Here is a 14,333-nt window from a genome sequence, read left to right on the forward strand (position 1 = left end):
TAACACCAAATAGATTGCTGCAGCTCTCCCTTTTCTCATATTAATTCTCTTTATTCATTTAAAAGATGACATATATTATAAATATTCTTAATAAAGTGAATTCACATAAATAGGCTCATTTAGAGTATGACTTCTACTTTACAGCATTACTTGAAATGATGTTATGTCCTTAGAACATAACATCATTTAGAAATCTACAGCATCACTTGAAATGATGTTATGTCCTTGGGAATTATAAAACAATTGTGAATTTCTTTTTTTTTAATATTTATTTATTTGGCTGTGTTGGGTTTTAGTTGCGGCACACAGGATCTTCATTGAGGTATGTGGGATCTTTAGTTGTGGCATGTGAACTTCTTAGTTGCAGCATGTGGGATCTAGTTCCCTGACCAGGGATCTAGAGTGCAGGCTCCCTGCATTGGGAGTGTGGAGTCTTAGCCACTGGACCCCCAGGGAAGTCCCAACTGTGAATTTCTAAGCTAAATTTCTTAATTTAGATCCTACAAGTCAAGAACAGGACTTTTCACATTCCTGATGATAGTTGCCTGGTAGTGGACTGGCTAGATGCTTGCAGCCATGGCATGGGCTTTGGAGTTGGGCAAATCTGGCTTCTGCCCCTTCTAGCAGTGTGTTTAATAAGAGCCCCATATGCCTCATCTTTCAAAGGTAAAATGGGAACAGTAATGACTACTATATTCCTAGCTCAGGATTGACGTACAATTTAAGAAAGCAATTTTTCTTTTTTTTTTTGGCTGTGCTGGGCGACTTGCAGGATCTTAATTCCCTGACCAGGGATTGAACCTCGCCCTTGGCAGTGAAAGTGCAGAGTCCTAACCACTGGATGGCCAGGGAATTCCCAACAATTTTTATTTTTCTATTTCAAACTATAACTCAAGGCAAATGACTTTTCAAGTTTTTCATTTCTCCAATCATATAATAAATGTGTTGATCATAATATTGCATTGAGAAAATAAATCAGAGACGGTGGAGGTAACTAGATGTTCTAACATTGGTTTTCTGTGACATCAAGAACTAGGAATCTCTCTGAGTTTCATTTGATTCAGTTATACTATAAGAAGTTTTAGAGGGCTTCCCTGGTGGTGCAGTGGTTGAGAGTCTGCCTGCCGACGCAGGGGACACGGGTTCGTGCCCCGGTCCGGGAAGATCCCACATGCCGCAGAGCGGCTGGGCCCGTGAGCCATGGCCGCTGAGCCTGCGCGTCCAGAGCCTGTGCTCCGCAATGGTAGAGGCCACAACGGTGAGAGGTCCGCGTACCACAAAAAAAATAAAAAAAAAAATAGAGAGGGCTACATAATTCCTCTTCTCATATATGACTACTGAATTAACTTAATATTAACGCATCCTGTGGTAACTTAATATAGTTCTTTGTTTCTCAGTTGGTTTAACGGGTATAAGAGACAGAGGATAAGAAACTTTACAGCTCAGGAAAGGTCTACCTGTCATGCTGTGACACAAAACATTAATTAGGGCTTTTTTTTTTTTTAACTTCCTAGCTGTATTAGACAGAATCATGTCCTCCTACCCAAAGTTGTCCAGGTCCTAATCCCTGGCATTTGTCATATATTATATAACAAAGTAGAATAAAGGTTGCAGAGGGAATTAAGATTGCTAATCATCTGACCTTTAAATAAAGAGTTTATCCTGGATTACCCAATGTAATCATGAGTTCTTAAATGTGAAAGAGGATGGCAGAAGGGTCAGTGTCAGAGTGATGCAATGTGAGAAAGACCAGACCATCTATTAGTAGCTTTGGAGATGGAAGTGGCCAGGCATGCAGGAATGTGGGCAGCCTCTAAGAGGTGGAAAAGGCCAGAAAACTTGCTCTCCCCTAGAGTTTCCAGAAAGAATGCACACCTCCATTTTAGCCCAACGTGGCCCACTTAGGACTTGTGAACTACAGAGCTATAAGATAATAAATTTGTATTGCTAAAACCACTAAGTTTAGGTAATCTGTTACAGCAGCAGTAGGAGACAAATATAGTAGCTAACGTGAATAAAAGAAGAATAGATTGGGAGTGATGGGACCCACCTCCTGCAATGGGAAGTATACGTAAATCACTCAACATAGATAAATACAACAAACCGTATAGTGCATTTTGAGCTCTCTTTCTACTGCATGTTAATGTTATGGTCCTTTTCAGACCTGCTTCTGGCATCCCACATAGACTGGCAGGTGTGTGCTTTTTGCTTCAAGGCCCTTATTACTTATTTCTCTTAGGTCTTGTCTTATGCCTTTGCTTTAAATACAGTCTTTAAATCCATAAAGTCATCACTGCATTTTTTCAGAGATTTTCCCTTTCTCTGAATTTTCTGTGCAAATACTAGCTATAGAGTTGATTCATTATCTTTCTTACCTATGTGCTCACGCTCTGCTCTATCTTTGCTGGGATCCACTCTAGTCTATACTGTGTGTATATTGGATTGGAGGGAGATTTTAAAGAAGAATGTGTAATTTTCTTCTTGGAATTAAAATTGAAAATGAAAGCCTCAACTTGCAAAATAATTGGGACATCACTAAACTTCTTCCTTTACCCAACACAATGTTAGCTCACAATGAGAAAAAAAAAACTGGTCGGATACTTCATGCCCGATATCCTACAGCTTTAATAAGATCCAGAAGGAGGGAGCAAATCAAATTGGGGATAATCATGGCATGGTAAAATGAAACAATAATAGGTTTTGGAGTCAGAGAAACTTGTATGTTCAATAAATTTACTTCTCTACAACTCCTCCTTATCATTTTCTCTTTCACTAAGTCTTTATCACAGAATTGTGATATTCATTGTTTCATTCTTAGCATGAAGCTCAGTACTAGGAGCATCCAAAATACTCCTTACTGGGTTTTTGATTGAGTGGATATGCCTCATCTAGTGTCGAAAGAGACTTACGAGTGAGAAGACTAAGTCGCTCTGATAGGATACAGAAAATTACTGTTTAGTGGATGGACACTTTTGTTATCATAGATTATTTTGAGGATCTGATAAAAGCTAAACACCTAAAACAAAGAATAACACAAAAATTATCATAAAACGTCAGATAGTTCTCAAGCCCTTGAACATGATCCAAGTTAAAAACCTAGGGCAGTGGATCCTCCTTCAGTAAAAGGGAATTAGTAACAACTTGGAAAAGACTCAAGAGAATTATGCAAGAAAAGAGGGCAGAAATGTCATAGAAACAACTTTCGAGCTTCCCTGGTGGCGTAGTGGTTGAGCATCCGCCTGTCAACGCAGGGGACATGAGTACGAGCACTGGTCGGGGAAGATCGCACATGCTGCGGAGCAACTAAGCCCGTGAGCCACAACTACTGAGCCTGCACTCTAGAGCCCACAAGCCATAACTACTGAGCCCACGTGCCACAACTACTGAAGCCAGTGTGCCTAGAGTCTGTGCTCTGCAACAAGAGAAGCTACTGCAATGAGAAGCCCACACACCGCAACGAAGATTAGCCCCCATTAACCGCAACTAGAGAAAGCCCATGTGCAGCAATGAAGACCCAACGCGGCCAAAAATAAATAAATAAAATAAATAAATTTTTACAAAAAGAACTTTCAACTGAGAATCAAGTAACTAAGAGATCCAGTTTTACCAAGAATTTACTTTATCAAGTTATTTAAAATGTTTTGATAGAAAACATCAGAGGAAGGGTTAATCTTAACAATCTTTAGGTCTCTTTTCATTTTGAATTTCTATCATTCTCTCTGATCTGTTTTCACTTTATAAAATGAGGGTGTTAGTGTTCTGGGTTAAATGTTTGTGTCCCTCCAAAATTCATATATTGAAGTTCTAACCCCAAGTGTGGTCGTATTTACGTCTCAGGAAGTATTTAAGGTTAAATGAGATTATAAAGTCAGGGCCCTGGATAACAATAAGGTCCTACTGTATAACACAGGGAACTATATACAATACCCTGTGATAAATCTTAATGGAAAAGAATATTAAAAGAAAAGGGACTTCCCTGGTGGTGCAGTGGTTAAGAATCCACCTTCCAATGCAGGGGACATGGTTTCAAGCCCTGGTCTGGGAAGATCCCGCATGCCGTGGAGCAAGTAAGCCTGTGCACCACAACTAGTAAGCCCACGCACCACAACTACTGAGACCACACACCACAGCTACTGAAGCCTGCACACCTAGAGCCAGTGCTCCGCAACAAGAGAAGCCACCGCAATGAGAAGCCCGCACACCACACCGAAGAGTAGAGAGTAGCCCCCACTTGCTGTAACTAGAGAAAGCCTGTGTGCAGCAATGAAGACCCAACCCAGCCAAAAAAAAAAAAAGACTATTTTAAAAAAAGAATGTATATATGTATAACTGAATCACTTTGCTGTACAGTAGAAATTAACACAACACTGTAAATCAACTATACTTTAAAATAAAAAAATCAGGGCCCTGATCTGATTACATTACTGTCCTTGTAAGAAGAGACACTACATGGTACATCCAGACAATGGAATATTATTCAGCACTAAAAAGAAATGAGCTGTCAAGCCATGAAAATACATAGAGGAAACTTAATAGCATATTACTAAGTGAAAGGGAGACTTCTATAAGCCAAGAAGAGAACTTTCATCAGAAACCGAATTTGCCAGCACCTTGATGTTGGATTTCTCGACCTTCAGAACTGTAAGAAATAAATTTATGTTGTTTAAACTACCTAGTCTGAAATTTTGTTATGACAGCCCAAGCAGACTAACACAACTGGATAATCACTAAGGTTCTGGTATTGTTTCTATTTCCATAATGTTATAAATCTCTAATTAGTCCAATTTGGGGACCATTATAAGAAACAACTATGGATGACTATTTTTTGTATTATGAGATAATACATCTAAAAACAAAAATTTTTTTTTAAAAACAGTCTTGAACCATGCCAACAACTTTGTGTTATAAAATGGTTTCAACAATTAATATGTTCTCATTTCTCTTTATTGTTTTTTAAATTTTAGGTATAGAAATTTTATTAAAAATTTCCAATCCAAAGACAAAAACTGTCCAACTTCCTCAATAAATCAGTAAGTCTACAGGATATCCATATGCTTTAGACATTCACCAAAATAAAATATTTTGTTTGTTGTTACCTATTTGGGTGAGATATTGTTAATTTTATAATGTCTATTTTCTCAATGAAAATGAGAAAAAGAATACAATTTCACACACAAAATTATAAAATCACTAATTATAAAATCATATTCATAAGAATAAATATAAAAGTCATGTCAAATGTTCCTGACTTAAGAGTTATAACCATGCATAAAAATGATTAAAGAAAAAGTGAAAAAAGGACACATAGCTTTAGGCAATTTTAAGTTTGTTGGAGAAATCAAGTGTTAACAGTTTTATTCATAAATATTCATATAATTTAATTTTTGTTAAAAAAGTTGTTTGACTTTGTTTTCTCCTAATATAGAAGTTTTAATATAACTGTGTAATATAGATCTACACATACCTTATATGGAATTTTTATAGTCATTGATTTAAACTCAACATATTCCCAAAGATAATTTGATATTGACTGTATTAGGAATAATGCAATTTTTTCCAAAATAATTAACAAATGAAAACCAAATAATGCAAGCCTAAAGAAGAAACCAAGAAAAGAAAGACAAAAGAAAATTTTTTAAAAAATTGAGCTAACTCTACTCTTTGACAGGATTTTTTCAGGGTGTTTTTTATTAAGTGTTTTGGGATGGGGTTTTTTTTTTTTTAATTTAAAATTATTTATTTATTTTTATTGAAGTATAGTTGATTTACTATTAAGTGGTTTTGAACAACCTAATTTGTGATGGCCTGTAAAATAATTGACAAAAGACAAAGAGATTGTCCAAAGATGACTGTTGCCTAGAAAAGTTCTGAGTGAAAATCATCCACATAATATTAAGATATATTTCTGTGGGCTTCCCTGGTGGCGCAGTGGTTGAGAGTCCGCCAGCCGATGCAGGGGACACGGGTTCGTGCCCGGGTCCGGGAGGATCCCACGTGCCGCGGAGCGGCTGGGCCCGTGAGCCATGGCCGCTGAGCCTGCGCATCTGGAGCCTGTGCTCTGCAACGGGAGAGGCCACAACAGTGAGAGGCCCGCGTACCGCAAAAAAAAAAGAAAGAAAAAAAAAATATATATATATTTCTTTTAAAGCAATTTGATCCAGAACTAAAGTTGTACAGCGCAGCTAAATAGACAGATCTCCAAGAATAAATATTTCTAGATTAGGAGCAGGTTGATGTCTTTCTCAATTAAATGGGAAAGTGAAACAGGAGGGAAGGGGGCAGGGCACAACCTTTGAAAGAATGACATAGCCCAAGGACATGACATAAACTGATTAGAACCAAATGGGTCCAAGATGGCAGACAAGTCGACTTCCACTAAACCTTGAGCCTCAGTACACACTCACTAAAACACATCAGCAAGCTAAATGACACAGACACCATGACAGTTCCAAGGCGAACCATAAGGATCAAAAACTGGGCAATGACCCAATTCCTAGAAATCCCCACCCCTTCCCAAAATAGCTTGAATACTCCTCCCACTCTTTAGCCTATGAAATTACCCACCCCTGTAAAAACCAACAACCCCATACCCTGGTGCCTTTCTCACCTCCTAAGATGGCCCATACTCCGTCTGGGGAGTGTGTTTCTCTCTAAATAAATTCACTTCTTACCTATCACTTTGTCTCTCACTGAATTCTTTCTGTGATGAGATATCAAGAACCTGAGCTTCATTAAGTCCTGAAACCAGGTGTGTGATCTCAGTTGGAAGACTGTGGGTTTTGGCCGGGTTTGAGTCCTGGCACATGGGTTCAAGTCCTAACCTGAGGTGCATGGTTTCACAAGGAGTCAAACCAGAATGGGATTCTGAATTGTAATGAGATATGGACTTTCTGTAACATACAAATCTTTAAGAAATAAATATGCCTAGGATGCATGCCAAAATTTACCAATGCTTTACGCTTATAAAGCAGCAAGTAACATAACAACAATAAAGTAATCCAGGGTTTTGTGAGTCAAATTTGTACCCTTGTATTAGTCAGGGTTCTCCAGAGAGACAGAACTAGTAGATTTATCTACATCTCCTACAATGCCAGTTAATTTTAAGATGCTATCAACCATAAAATACTAATTTCTGGTATATTAAATGCAAATATAAGATGTACATCTAATAATCTATAAAATACTGTTATGAAATTCATACTTATTGTTTGATATTCACTACCTGCAGAAATTATTTCAGGAAGAAGACAAGGGCCTAGAAATCTCATAAAATATGGCAAAATGTGAAAGAAACTTGTGACCTAGTTGATGCTTCTAAGTTACTGAAGAGAATATGTTAACCAAAAGGGTGTGCTCTGTTTGTAGTTTAGAAAGAGGTGACCCAACAAACAAAAATGTGCCTGCACCCTATCTATGATTCAGAGCTATTTAATTGTTAAAATTCTTGATGACTGTGCTCCTCAATTCAATTACAAATTTAAATTTAAAAAAATGTGCCTGCAGCACCATTGACACAGTTTTATAATAAAACAGAACTCTGTTCCACTGGGGGATTATATTCTCATAGCACCAGGTTAATATCAGTAAATGTTCCTGAATCTGTGAACTATTAAGCAACTCAAGCTCACATTTTATCACAGAAAAATACAGTTACAATATGGAAGGAATACCAGCAGACTATTAAATTTGTAAGTTACAGAAGCTAAAAAAAATTTTTTTTAAAAAATATGTGTACGTGTGTGTGTGTGTGTGTATTACATATAAAAACCAGTCTGCATTTTCGTGATGGGGACTAGAAGTCAGTGGAATTGAAAGAATTCATGTATCAGATGGTCTCCCCAGGATGTTTCCTTAGTTTAAAGCAACTGCTACTACTTAAACTGTACGTGTTCCCAGACCCCATCAGGGAGAATCCTAGTTAATACTGAGTGAATATTAAAGGACTATGGGGACGGAAGAAGAAACAGACTTCAGGATTGAATGAAGGGAGGTGTATACTAGCAGGATTACTTTTACTGCATGTCATAAGAGGAAAAAAACAGTTCTAAAGTCTATACCAATTATGGACAATAATCACAAACATTGCACCTCCCATGGAGAACTAGAAAACAAATCTGTTTCATTTTTACTTTGGTGGGGTTTTTCGGGGGGTGTGGGCTGAGGGAGGCGGGTATGGATGGTTTAGGTAAAGGGTATGAGTGGAAATGTTTATACAGGAACATAAGTAAAATGAGGGGTTTATTTTCGTTTTTTGGGGGGGGGTTGGCCGCGCTGCACAGCTTGCAGGATCTTAGCCCCCCAACCAGGGACCCAGGCCACGGCACTGAAAGTGCTGATTCCTAATCACTGGACCACCAGGGAACTTCCAAGAGTTAAGTAACTTCCTCCAAATGAACCTGACTAATCTTGCCAGTGTTTTCTTGGCATCCGAGTAACCTTTAGCAAACCAGGAAGTGAGTTAGGCAGACCTAAGGTAGACAAGACAATCAGTTGGTATATAACCAATGGAAAGACTCTGTACATCAGTAGGGGACGTGTAACATTTCTTAGACTTAAAAGGTTGTTTGTCATATGTCAGAGTCTCTCCCCACCTTTTCATCTTCCTTTACCCTGAATTCACTGATACAATTAGGTATGCACACAAATTAAGAGGTTGAAATATTAAAGACCAGTCAGTTTAGTAAGAAAGTGGAGATTTTAACACTATATAAAATGTCTACTACACAGATGAAGCTAAACAGAAGAGAGATATAGCTGGATTAAGCACAACATAATGATCCTTTGTTAAAAATATGACTCCTCCTAGGTTGATCCTAAGAGTTGCCATTTATGAATAACCAGTTTTAGATTCAGGTTAGAGTATGATGGAATATTTCTTTGAATAAAGTAGCAAATTCTAGAGGTGTGGTCTACCAGTTCCCTAGTCTGTAATATCCTTGGACAATCCTTAATCAGACATTGAGGGTTTTGATAATGGCTCAGACTCTTGCACTTCCCCACAACTCTGCCCACCTTTTAAAAGATTACAGGGATTGTGTAGCTAATCTATTCAATGGCCCATAATTTTCAGCACTACTCCATTTCAGCCACCATCCACCCATTTCCAAGGCAAGCTTTATCACCATTTAGCACTGTACTAGCTCATAACATTTAACTTATTTCCATTCACTTCTGTACCAACTGTTATCTCCCACCTTAACTCATACCTCTTGCGGACCTAATTCCTTATTCCTCTATTTTATTTCAGTCAATCTATCTTCTTTGGAGTTTTCTTTCTTCCCTAGGATACATTCTCACCATCCAGAGACAACTATTCCTAATATTTTGGTATATAAGAACATCACAATATTATCTTAACTTGAACAGAAATTTTGTTTTATGAAGTCAAAACTATGAATTCCTTGTTATTTGTGATTTTAAACCTTGTTGAAAACTTCTTCACTCTAAGGCCTACATATTATTCTACTAATTGTATAGTTTTGTGCTTCACAATTAGGTCTTCAGTACATGAGGAGTTCACATTAAAAAAGAGAACTCAAGACAATCTTCTGGAAAGTAGAATAAAAGATATGTGAGGGAAATGGGAGAGAAAAGATAAAAGGATTAGAGAAATACAGGAGGGCCAACTTCTAATACACAGGAGGTTTAGAAAGATAAAACAACAAATGTATAGGGGAATTTTGTTTAAATTATAATAAAAGGTGCTATAGTGGAAAGAGGTTAGTGAGTACAGGCCTAGAAAATGAAAACAGACCTGAACCATAATGTTATGAAATTTCGGAACATTTAGTGTGTTTTTCCAAAAACATGACACTAAAATCAAGTCAGATAAAGGGTGAAAAGTAAGTTACAGTTAAAAGAAAGAAAGTTAGGTAGCATTGGACTTCTCAGGAGCAGCACTAGACACCAGGAACCAGTGGAAACATACCTTTAAATTCTGAGGGAAGATTATTTTCAAGATGAAATTCTATAGGTAACCACGTATGCAATCAAATGTGAAGCTAAAATAAGACTTTTTTCAGCCACTCAAGGACTAAAAAAAGAACGAACATGAAAAAAAAATGGACCTCTTGAGTATTTGTTCACAGGAAGCTATTAGAAGATGCTACAGTAAAATAAGAATGTAAAACAAGAAAGGGGAAAATAATGGGTCTTGTTAAACAAGGTATCCAATATAACAAAATGATTAAAATTCAGTTCTACATGGATGGATAAGCTTGAAGAACCAGGATGAGACACTCAGCAGGCCTAGAAGCAACTGGTTAAATTGAAATAAGAGGACAAAGGGGTTGAAGTCTGGGTATCTAGAAAAAATATGGAATTGAGAGATTATCTGACATGTTTAAGATTTTGGAAAATAATATTTATTTATTTTTTTTTTAGAGACTATTTTTTAAAAATTTTTATTTATTTATTTATTTATGACTGTGTTGGGTCTTCATTTCTATGCGAGGGCTTTCTCTAGTTGCAGCGAACGGGGGCCACTCTTCATCGCGGTGCGCAGGCCTCTCACTATCGCGGCCTCTCTAGTTGCCGAGCACAGGCTCCAGACGCACAGGCTCAGTAGTTGTGGCTCACGGGCCTAGTTGCTCTGCAGCATGTGGGATCTTCCCAGACCAGGGCTCGAACCTGTGTCCCCTGCATTAGCAGGCAGATTCTCAACCACTGAGCCACCAGGGAAGCCCGGAAAATAATATTGATAACAATTTAACAGACATGATGGAATATTTGCAAAAATGAAGCATAGATGTTAAGAAAAAAAAGGAAAACCTAAGCAAATGAAAAAGCTAAGTAAATTTGAAGGAAAGAAAAGCTAAATTTGGGCCAAATAAGGAAAGGTAATCAAGATTTCAGTACACTGCTTGGTTTGGAGGCTTTCTGTACAGTCCCAATAATGTAAGCACTGTGGATATGACCAAAACTTGTGATAAAGTTACATTAGGATGATGGAAGAGGAGGTGAACAGAGAGTAAGAAAGTAAAAAACTCATTTGCATTATAGGAGATTAATAGAAAATATATAAAACTGATAAACCAAGAAATAGTATAAGGATAATATCTAGAAATAAGAAGATTAATCCTAAAAGAAAAATCCAAGAGCTTTTTAAAGGGGTTGTTTCTGTGGAATAGTAATGGTTCAGAAAGGAAGACAGCTTTTCTCACTATAAGACTTCTTATTTGATATTCAAACTTTGTACATTTATAATTTCAGTAAAACTTATACTTAATTTAAAAATGTTACTTCGCATATCTTTCCATTCATCAGATGGTGAAACCTGAATATATCACCCTAGAGGTAACGTAGAAGGATGAACAGAGGCAATTTTGAAGGAATGGTGATGATTTCATTTTGGGGCATGTTGACAGGTTGGAACTGTTGGACATGACACTAAAATCTAAATCAGCAGACCATGCCTTTGACCTTCAGCCTCATATGTCTGCTGGCCATATTTCCTTGCATGTCTTCTTTACCTCAAGTCAGTCTTGCCAAAACTACCTTTGTGATTATCCCTGCCTCCACACCACCCCCTCTTGTATTCTCTCTCAGTTGGTAGCATTATCGTCAACCATTCACCCCAACCCAGAAATATGGAGTCATCCTTGACTCTTCCTTTAACTCACTCCTGACAGACATTTCCCAAGTTCTGCTGATATTACTACATAAATTTTAAAAATATGCACCTTTATCCATTTCCACTTGCCTAATTCAATCTTTCATCATTCAAAGCCTGAATTACAATAGTCTGTTTACAGTTTTACCTCCCTTAATTCTTTCCTTCACTTAATCACCAAAGTGATCTTAACTACATTTACCTCTCTACCAACTCAGCAGTTCTTACACTTGTGTGTGTGCGTGCATGAACAATTTTAGGAAAGGAAAATGTTTAGTGATGTTAACATAAAATTTAATAAACTCAAGGAACTTTGAAGAATTCAGCAATAATTACAAATCAATTATTAACACAATGCCACATTGAAGGTCACAACTACATTCATTCGTTCAAAGAACAGCTATTTTTTGGGTTTTTTTAAATTTTACTTTTTGGCCTTGCATCATGCAGGATCTTAGCTCCCCGACCAGTGACTGAACCCGTGCCCCCTGCAGTGGAAGCGTGGAGCCCTAACCACTGAACCACTAGGGAATTCCCCAAAGAATAGTTTTTGAGCACTCAGCAGATGGTACAGGGAATCTGCTATGGCCAAAGCAATAGAGTTCTTCCTTCTCGGAGCTTACATTACAGTGGAGAGAGACAGACAATTAACAAATAAATAGGTAGTGAGAAGTACTATAAAGAAAACAGCACATAAGATCAGGTAGGTTGCTTTATTTAGGGAGGGCAATAAAAGCTTCAGTGATTTGTTGACATCTGAAAAGAGACTTGAAAGAATTAAATGAGCCATGTGGGTATCAAGAGAAAGGTGTTTCAGAAAGAGGGAAAAGAGCCTGCAAGCCTTGTGAAGTAGGAGTGCTTGGAGTATTTGAGGAACAGCATGGAGCCCAGGTGGCTGGAGCAGACGAGCAAGAAGGAAACCAGTAGAAGACAAGGCCAGAAAAGAAGCCATGTGCTCGGTCATCTAGGGACTTGCAGGCCATGGTGATGACTGGATTTATCCTAAGTGTAGTGAAAATTCTCTCGGAGCTTTGAACAGAGGTGTGACAAGCACTGTCTACACGTTGGGGATCAGTCTACTATTTCAATTCTTACAAATTACAGCCTCAGGCATCTCTTCTCTCCAGTTTCTGATGACTTTGTAAAGAGAAGGATCTTAACGTTTGCTGATTTTATGGGGCGAGTTCAGGAAGAGGGAAAGAACAGTGGATGGAGGTCTTTAGTCCAGATGGAGGTCCAGCCTAGCATCAACAAGACTGATTTTCTTTAGGAAACTTATTGCTGATAGAGAGATTCTGCCCACTTACAAATATTTGACTTTATGTTGAGGGAGCTAATAGTAACACTCCTGATGTAAATCTGCAAAAAGAACATTTATTCCCTCTTTCCACCCCTGCTCTGGGTTACAGTGCAAAGCATTCCTGAGTGGACTGACAATGAAGAGTGCTATGCCCAAATTATTTTTTTCCCATTGTGGACTCATTTCCCCATGTGGAAGGAAAGATGATTGATGGTATTTCCTCATTACATACTTACATCACCAAGACTCAGAGAGAAATTCTCTTCTCTAATTTCAGTAAGAATTCCCAAATGAAAGCCTCTGGTTGGCCTGGCTGGGATCACATGTTCATCCTTGGCTCAATCACTGCAGCTGAAGGAATGAATGAGTCACTCTGACAGGCCAGGTACAGATCAAGTGCCCATCCCAGCCCTGGGAGCAAATACAATAATGGGTAGCCTGAGCAGGAAGGGGAGGGGAAACCAGACAGATACAATACAGAAACATCTACTATATATGTCATACAAAATCTTTGACAATCTGAGGACTGCCTACCTCTACAGCCTTATTTCCTTCCACTTCCTAAATCAGATTATGTTCCAGAAGGGGAGCAGAGTAGTTCAGAGAGTGAGCTTTGAGGTTAGCAGAACTAGATTTGCAGCAGAAATTTGCAATTTACTGATTATATGACCTTGGGTAATTTTTGTAACCTCCCTAAGCCTTAGTCTCTTAATTTGTTAAATGTGGTAAATAATGGAATGAAAGGAAATGATACCAGAAAACACTTGGCACTGGTCTTCCAGGTAACAGGTGTGAAATTTTAGGGGGTCAGTAAAAAGTAACCATCAAAGATTTTCTATCTCACACAGAGTAAAAGCCTATTTCTCAGGTCTTTAAACTACACCACTGGCTTTCCTGGGTCTTCAGCTTCCAGATGGCATCTCATGGGACTTCTCAGCCTTTATAATTGCATGAACAAATACCTTATATCAAATTGTAATTTTGGTTAGGTTTCTTTAGAGAATCCTGACTAATACAACTGCTAATTAGACTATACACCTTATTCAGTTTTCACTAATTTTTACATACACCCATTTGCTTGTCTGTGTGTATATACTTCTATGTAATTTTAATACCATATATAAATTCATGTAACCATCATCAAAATCTACATACAGAACTACTCATACAACTTGATAGTATAAGAACAATCTGATTAAATCAATCAATGTGATACACCATATTAACAAATTGAAGAAGAAAAACCACATGATCCTCTCAGTAGATGCAGAAAAAGCTTTTGACAAATTTCATCACTCATTTATGATAACAACTCTCCAGAAAGTGGGCATAGAAGGGAACCTACATCAACATAATAAAGGCCACATATGACAAACCCACAGCAAACATCATTCTCCATGGTGAAAAACTGAAAGTATTTCC

The sequence above is a fragment of the Leucopleurus acutus genome (assembly GCF_964270905.1).
Source record: "Leucopleurus acutus genome assembly, chromosome: 2".
Lineage (NCBI taxonomy): Eukaryota > Metazoa > Chordata > Mammalia > Artiodactyla > Delphinidae > Leucopleurus > Leucopleurus acutus.